We start from the raw sequence: 7,273 nt of genomic DNA on the forward strand, positions 1-7,273 counted from the left end.
GGCTTGTCATCGGGGTTATGCATGATGAGAACGTTTATGTGACAATATTGAAACATAGCCTAACTATATGATTTTGTAGGGATAAGCTTTCTTTGGCTCTGTTATTTTGATAAGACATAATTGCTTGGTTAGCATGTTTGAAGTATTATTATTTTTATGTCAACATTAAACTTTTATCTTGAATCTTTCAGACCTAGATATTCATGCCACAATAAAAAGGGATTACATTAAAAAGTATGTAAAGAAGCATTCCACATCAAAAATTCTGTTTTTATCATTTACCTACAGGACGAGCAGGACTACAACACAACACTGATATAAGGACAGAAAAACTGCCGGGAGAACATACTTATAAGGGCAGACAATCTGCCGGGATAGCATTTCTCCCGGCAGATAGAACCGCCACGAGAACGGCTGCCGGGGATTACTTGTCCCGGCGGTTTCTCTATCCCGGCCCTTATATTTGCTGGCAGTTTGTTTTCTCCCGGCAGATTGGTCAGGACACATGAAACTACAATTGCCGGCAGTTTAGCTGCCTGCACATGCATGTTTTCCCGGCAGTTATGATGCCAGCACTTTGATTTCACTAGCAAACTATTGTATGCATTCCCGATATAATTTCCATTCATTATGTTAAGCAATCAGGGCACCTCGCACAATTTATACATACACTTCAAAGTAACATATAGGTCTCATCAGAAACCTTAAACTTCATTCCATAAACATAAGAACGTATATAAGCAGATTGTGCCACAAAAAGAGTACATAAATGTTTCTAGATACATGTGCCACACAACCAAAATGAAGTAGTTCCACAAAGGGAGAAGTATATATGTTTCTAAATGTGTCACGCAACCAAAATGGCCATATAGTGGCCTATGTGCCAAAACAACCACCAAAATGAGCAGAACTTGCCAATGTCTCCCAAGTTCAACAAACAAGGCGCATTACATTATCACTCCACCAACTTAATAGTAGATCTTGCAAACCTTCAGCAGCTTGTAGATCATCCAAATCTCCATCAAGTAGTGTATCTTTGGGAAACCTGCAACAGAACGGAAACTCAGAATGGAGCTCTCATAGCACAATAAACCTATTGTAACATACATGAACATGCAACTAGTACTGGAAGCACAATAAAAATGCAATTTTTACATCACATAAGGACAAGTGTTTTAATGCCTTCTTTGTTTGCCTTGCTGTTGGGCGTTGGCTGTAGCAGCACACGCTGTGAAATTATTCAGTACATGGAGTTTGAATGAAGGCTGATGTTGTACACAGATCGTTCATTGGAGATGAAAAGGATTTGAATCAGGCTAACGTACACAGCTCATTCCATTCCAGTTATAGTAACAAAACAGTAAAAAGTTATAATTTGATATTCTTGTCGTTCTAAACTTGTTTATAGTAACCTAAAGGTTGAGGTTATGACATACCCTGAAGAAAAGCACCCAACTTGTTAGGCATACAAATAAGCCACCAACAATAAACGCCATTTCATCCAAATAATGTGCTTGTAACAGGATAAAATGTTTGCCACGGTCACCTTTTGCAAAACTGCTACTCGACTAAAATGGTTGCAGAGACCTCTAGCTTGATTTGATTTGCCTTAGATGGTTCCTTCTCCCTCTGGATGATATGGCTGCAGAAGAAAGCAAAGCGAAAAGGATTGGTTCATTCTGTAAAATTGTGACGAGGACACCTACAAGTTTACACTCACATTTTCTTCACTAATCTCCGGTAAACCTGGAGTTCAAGTTTGTCCAACACAAGGTAGACACCGCATTTTAGTAACGCTGCAAGAGAAATAAGCAATCAGTGTCCATGCAAAGCAACCAGTGTCCCTGTACAAAAAAGTAGGACGCAATCAGTGACAGCAGAGGGCCGAAACTTTTTCAGGACACAAATATGTGAACTTAGTGGTCTTCATGTCTATCAAGGGCTTGCTTAAGGAGCCTGAGATCTGCCATCCTAAGTGAAGTCACAATATCTGCATACTGGAAGGTTAAATTACCACTTATACAAATCAAAATGGTTACGGGGAAATCTTTAGGTGGGCTATTTCATTTTTCCTCTGTATTCCCATTTTGCCTAACTTTGTTGTTTACTAAAATGGATACAGATTAAAATGGACTAAAATGGTGCAGGTTCCTGTATATAGGTTGTGAATCAGATCACAATTGTAATTATCTTTATATTTGAATTTTAAACTATAACATAATAATCTAGAGCATATAGTTGAGAATGAGGTATAGAAACAATTCAAGTCAGTAACATTAACAAAAAAAAAAGGGCAGCCCGGTGCATATAGCTCCCGCTTGCGCAGGGTCCGGGGAAGGGTCCGACCACTTTGAGTTCAAGTGAGTTGATAACAAAATAAGGAGGAATCCATGTGACAAAACTGTAGTTAGGCATATCCTAAGAATATATTGGAAGAATAAGTGCACAAACACAGTTAGGAGCTGTCACACTGTAGTTAGGCATATCCTAAGAATATATTGGAAGAATAAGTGCACAAACACAGGTAGGAGCTTTGCATTGAGAAATCATGTAGCTGCTCGATCTCATAAATGCTCCTCTTAAAATTATACTTGATTTCGCCCATGTCCTTAAGCACACTGAATGTCTTATATTCATCAGAAACAATTATATATTACTATGGCATCGGGAATGGAAATAGGAAGAGCGACAAACACAGGAAGAGAAATCAATTCAAAACATTCAGAAATGGAGGCTAAGCTAAAGTCGACTGGCAAGAGCAACCATACTGAAAACTGCAGTAACTAAGATCATATAATAACTTGAGATAAAGTTTTCCGCCTCATATTAACAATCTGCATACATAAGTTGACTCAGAGATATCTTGTACTGTTTCTAGTGCAGAATATTGTTTTGACAAAGTCAATGTAGTTAAAGGCATATAGAAATCTAAATATTATGACGTGCACAGTGGAACATATAATTCTACCATTTTGGTGAAAACAGATTTAACCAGCAATATGTTGACTTTTATCAATGTACAGAATCCATTGCTATTGGACATTTTGGTGTAACTCAAATGCTCCATTAAGCTCGCATAAATTTGGTTAATAACACTTTTAAAGTGTGAGTAAAAATCTATGAAAGAAAGACTATAAACACTATTGGACATGATATTGAGAAATCTGGGAAGTTGCTACAACTCTACCATCAAATATAGGAAATATTCAAAGTCTAGGCCTCATACACTTTGCTTAATGTTGGAAGGCATAACGATTTGATAGGACATGCAGATAGTCATAGTCTTAGCCTTTATTTCCGAGAAATAAAATAAGAGATGCATACCACCCCTACAGAACACATAAAACTGATTCGCAAGTCTTCGAGCAATGTGAAGCAGAAACAATCAATTAACTGATACTTGAAATGAACAAAGTGTATTATCTACAATACTTGTAATCTTCAGTACACCATCAAAACAAACCTATTTATTGTTTGCTAACCAGGGGGGGAGCTTTGTTGGGGCCAAACTAGGCCATGGGCACCCAGGTTTTTGGCACTTTTAATTTTACCTATGCATCAAAGCACAGCCCACTAAGAATACGATCAATCCATGTAGCCGGCACGAGCATGTAGTAGCACGCTATTTCTCATGGCTGCAGCAGGCAGCGGCACACTAGGCCTAGCACCAGCCGCTCGCCGACATCCCGCGCAGATCTGGCATCGCACAACCAGGGGCCGGCCGGAACGCACGCCCCCCAAACTCCACTCCCCTGTCACCTCAAAAAAAAACTAATAGACTACATACATAGATTTTAGAGCTACACACCAATTTCTGCAGTGATCTAGGAAATATCACCTGTCAAATTCTCGTGGTTGGAGCAAGGAAGTAGAGAAGGCAGCGCTGTCAGGGAAAGGCAGAGCTGCTCGCGAGGAGGGTCGACGCTCCGCTGCCTGGGGTAGAGGACGTAGAGGAGGGGTCCCCGCTTGGTTCTCCGGTGAAGCTTGTGGGGAGGAGACCTGGTCGGGGAGGAAGCTCGCGAGATGGGTGGTGGTGAGGGAAGACATTCGGCGGAGGAGGGTGGTCGCCGCTTGCGGTCTGGAGTGGCGGCTCGGTGGCGCCGCTCTGGAGTGGTTGGGGAGGGGGGGCGGCGGCAGTGGTCTGGGTGGAGGGCGGCCGCCGGCTTGGATCTGGAGTGGTTGGCGGCTGCGGTCAATTCGGTGCTTGGCGCCGCCGCTCTGGCGTGGTTTGGGGCGACGGCGCAAGTGCTCCGGGTGGAGGGCGTTCGGCGGCGGCGGGATGGTTAGGGCGGATGGGACGGTGGGGGGCGACGGCGGCGGCGGTCTGGTTGGGGGCGGCAGCGGCGGTGTCTGGTGGAGGGCACGAAGGATTTGGGGGTCGATTTGGGGGCGGCGGCGCTATCTGATGGAGGGCCGGCGCGTGCGCGTCTTTTTTGGGCCAAAGTTTAGGCCACTCGCGCGCTTTCCTCTCATCGCGCGCGCTTAGTAGGCCCGATATTTTGGTCTTGCGTCAAAGTCGATTCCCGGCAAATTATGGGCCGTGGTGTAGTTGTCTCGACGGAAGATGTGCCCTAAAGTGTACCGGCAGTCCATGTGTCGTCACTGTTCAAGTTCTCCTGACAGTTTCTCTACCCCAAGACGTTTGTACCGGCAGAAACAAATGTCCCGGCAGCTGTTTTGCCCCTGATCAAGTATTTCTCCCAGCAGTTAATTGCCCCCAATCAAGTGTTGTGCTGTAGTGAATTAAGCTTGGGATGCTTGATACGTCTACCACGTATCTATAATTTTTGATTGTTCCATGCTATTATATATTCTGTTTTGGATGTTTAATGGGCTTATTTATACACTTGTATATTATTTTTGGGACTAACCTATTAACCGGAGGCCTAGCCCAAATTGTTGTTTTTTTTTCCTATTTCAGTGTTTCGCAGAAAAAGAATATCAAACGGAGTCCAAACGGGATGAAACCTTCGGGACCGTGATTTTCGGAACAAACATGATCCAGAGGACCTGGAGTTCACGTCAAGAAATCAACGAGGAGAGCACGAGGCAGGGGGGCGCGCCTACCTCCCAGGCGCGCCATCCACCCTCGTGGGGCCCACGTAGCTCCACCGACGTACTTCTTCCTCCTATGTACACCTACGTACCCGCAAACCATCAGAGGCATCCACGAAAACCTAATTCCACCGCCGCAACCTTCTGTACCCGTGAGATCCCATCTTGGGGCCTTTTCCGGCGTCCTGCCGGAGGGGGCATTGATCACGGAGGGCTTCTACATCAACACCATAGCCTCTCCGATGATGTGTGAGTAGTTTACCTCAGACCTTCGGGTCCATAGTTATTAGCTATATGGCTTCTTCTCTCTCTTTGGATCTCAATACAAAGTTCTCCACGATTCTCGTGGAGATCTATTCGATGTAATCTTCTTTTGCGGTGTGTTTGTCAGGACCGATGAATTGTGGGTTTATGATCAAGTTTATCTATGAACAATATTTGAATCTTCTCTGAGTTCTTTTATGTATGATATGTTATCTTTGCAAGTCTCTTCGAATTATCAGTTTGGTTTGGCCTACTAGATTGATCTTTCTTGCAATGGGAGAAGTGCTTAGCTTTGGGTTCAATCTTGCGGTGTGCTTTCTCAGTGACAGCAGGGGCAGCAAGGCAAGTATTGTATTGTTGCCATCGAGGATAACAAGATGGGGTTTATATCATATTGCATGAGTTTATCCCTCTACACCATGTCATCATACTTAAAGCATTACTCTGTTCTTATGAACTTAATACTCTAGATGCATGCTAGATAGCGGTCGATGTGTGGAGTAATAGTAGTAGATGCAGGCAGGAGTCGGTCTACTTGTCACGGACGTGATGCCTATATACATGATCATACCTAGATATTCTCATAACTATGCTCAATTCTATCAATTGCTCGACAGTAATTTGTTCACCCACTGTAATACTTATGGTCTTGAGAGAAGCCACTAGTGAAACCTATGGCCCCCGGGTCTATTTTCCATCATATTAATCTTCCAACACTTAGCTATTTCCATTGCCTTTTATTTTTACTTTGCATCTTTATCATAAAAATACCAAAAATATTATCTTATCATATCTATCAGATCTCACTCTCGTAAGTGACCGTGAAGAGATTGACAACCTCTTTATCGCGTTGGTTGCGAGGTTCCTATTTGGTTGTGTAGGTGCGAGGGACTCGAGCGTAGCCTCCTACTGGATTGATACCTTGGTTCTCAAAATCTGAGGAAAATACTTACGCTACTTTACTGCATCACCCTTTCCTCTTAAGGGAAAAACCAAAGTAGTGCTCAAGAGGTAGCATCATGCAAAGTGAACATGGCAAGATAGGCATAGAATATGTGATGGACAATAACCCATAGCCATGTGAGGGCCATGTAGAAGAGATGCGCGGAGTCTTTGCATGAAGGGAGTGGTGGGAATGAAACTCCATGGGATCCCTAGTCGTCGTTGCTCTCTAGAGCTCATTTTGTCAACTCATGGGATTGTGAGGTTGACGAGTATTCGTGGGTACCTACACAAAAGAGACACAAACGAAAGAACGTGTGTGCGTGGTAAATGTACACATCATCCATCATGACGTGTATGTGCATGTGTGAGTTAGCACAAGATAAGCATCGCTCAAAGAAATTTGATGCATGGTATAAGAACATGTCATCCATCATGAAAGAATAGTTGTTATGTATGACATGATGAGGACACAAATCAAGTATGCAATTATATGGCAGATCATTCATGGAAATCATATTGTGCACACAAGTATGAGGATCATGCAATGGATGGGATGGATCAAAATCTCCTAAAATGTATGAGGAAACTATGGGGGTCTCCTCATGAGCAATATCGGAAACATCATATGGAGAAAATGGACAACATCCAAAACAATGCATATCCGCAGCTAGGTGGTCATGGCATGGCATATGAGATAAATGATGCAAAAGAAGCATATCAATATCATCACAAGAAAAGCAAATGCCAATAACCATGGGTTTATCATCTATGCCATATGTGCAAAACGGGTTTATTTTAATGGCATATGCATAGCCACTACGAAGAGATTGCAAATATGACCTATTGTTGATCTCATGCATAGCATATGACAACTCAAGCAGAATGTCAAACATGATGCGACCAAGAGAATTATCACAAGAAATCCTGTGTAACATGGCATCACAACTAATAGACTCCTCATGGCAGTCATCAAACTCATCATAAATGGGTAAATCATCGCATGGGGAAA

At 42.9% G+C, this 7,273-nt stretch overlaps 1 non-coding gene across 3 annotated transcripts; it reads right to left on the reverse strand.

The window, feature by feature from the left end:
- Positions 1–679: 679 nt before the first annotated feature.
- On the reverse strand, positions 680–4,453 carry LOC109763962 (uncharacterized). 3 transcript variants are annotated; one of them, XR_012205660.1, is made up of 4 exons: positions 3,839–4,453; positions 1,721–1,796; positions 1,547–1,642; positions 680–1,045 (listed from the first exon to the last, which is right to left on the reverse strand). It is a non-coding gene; the product is annotated as an uncharacterized protein (transcript). The 3 variants fall into 3 exon arrangements; XR_012205659.1 differs by having other exon boundaries at positions 1,721–3,752; positions 3,839–4,431; XR_012205661.1 differs by having other exon boundaries at positions 1,721–1,844; positions 3,839–4,407.
- Positions 4,454–7,273: the final 2,820 nt, after the last annotated feature.

Source organism: Aegilops tauschii, chromosome 3 (genome assembly GCF_002575655.3).
Source record: "Aegilops tauschii subsp. strangulata cultivar AL8/78 chromosome 3, Aet v6.0, whole genome shotgun sequence".
NCBI lineage: Eukaryota > Viridiplantae > Streptophyta > Magnoliopsida > Poales > Poaceae > Aegilops > Aegilops tauschii.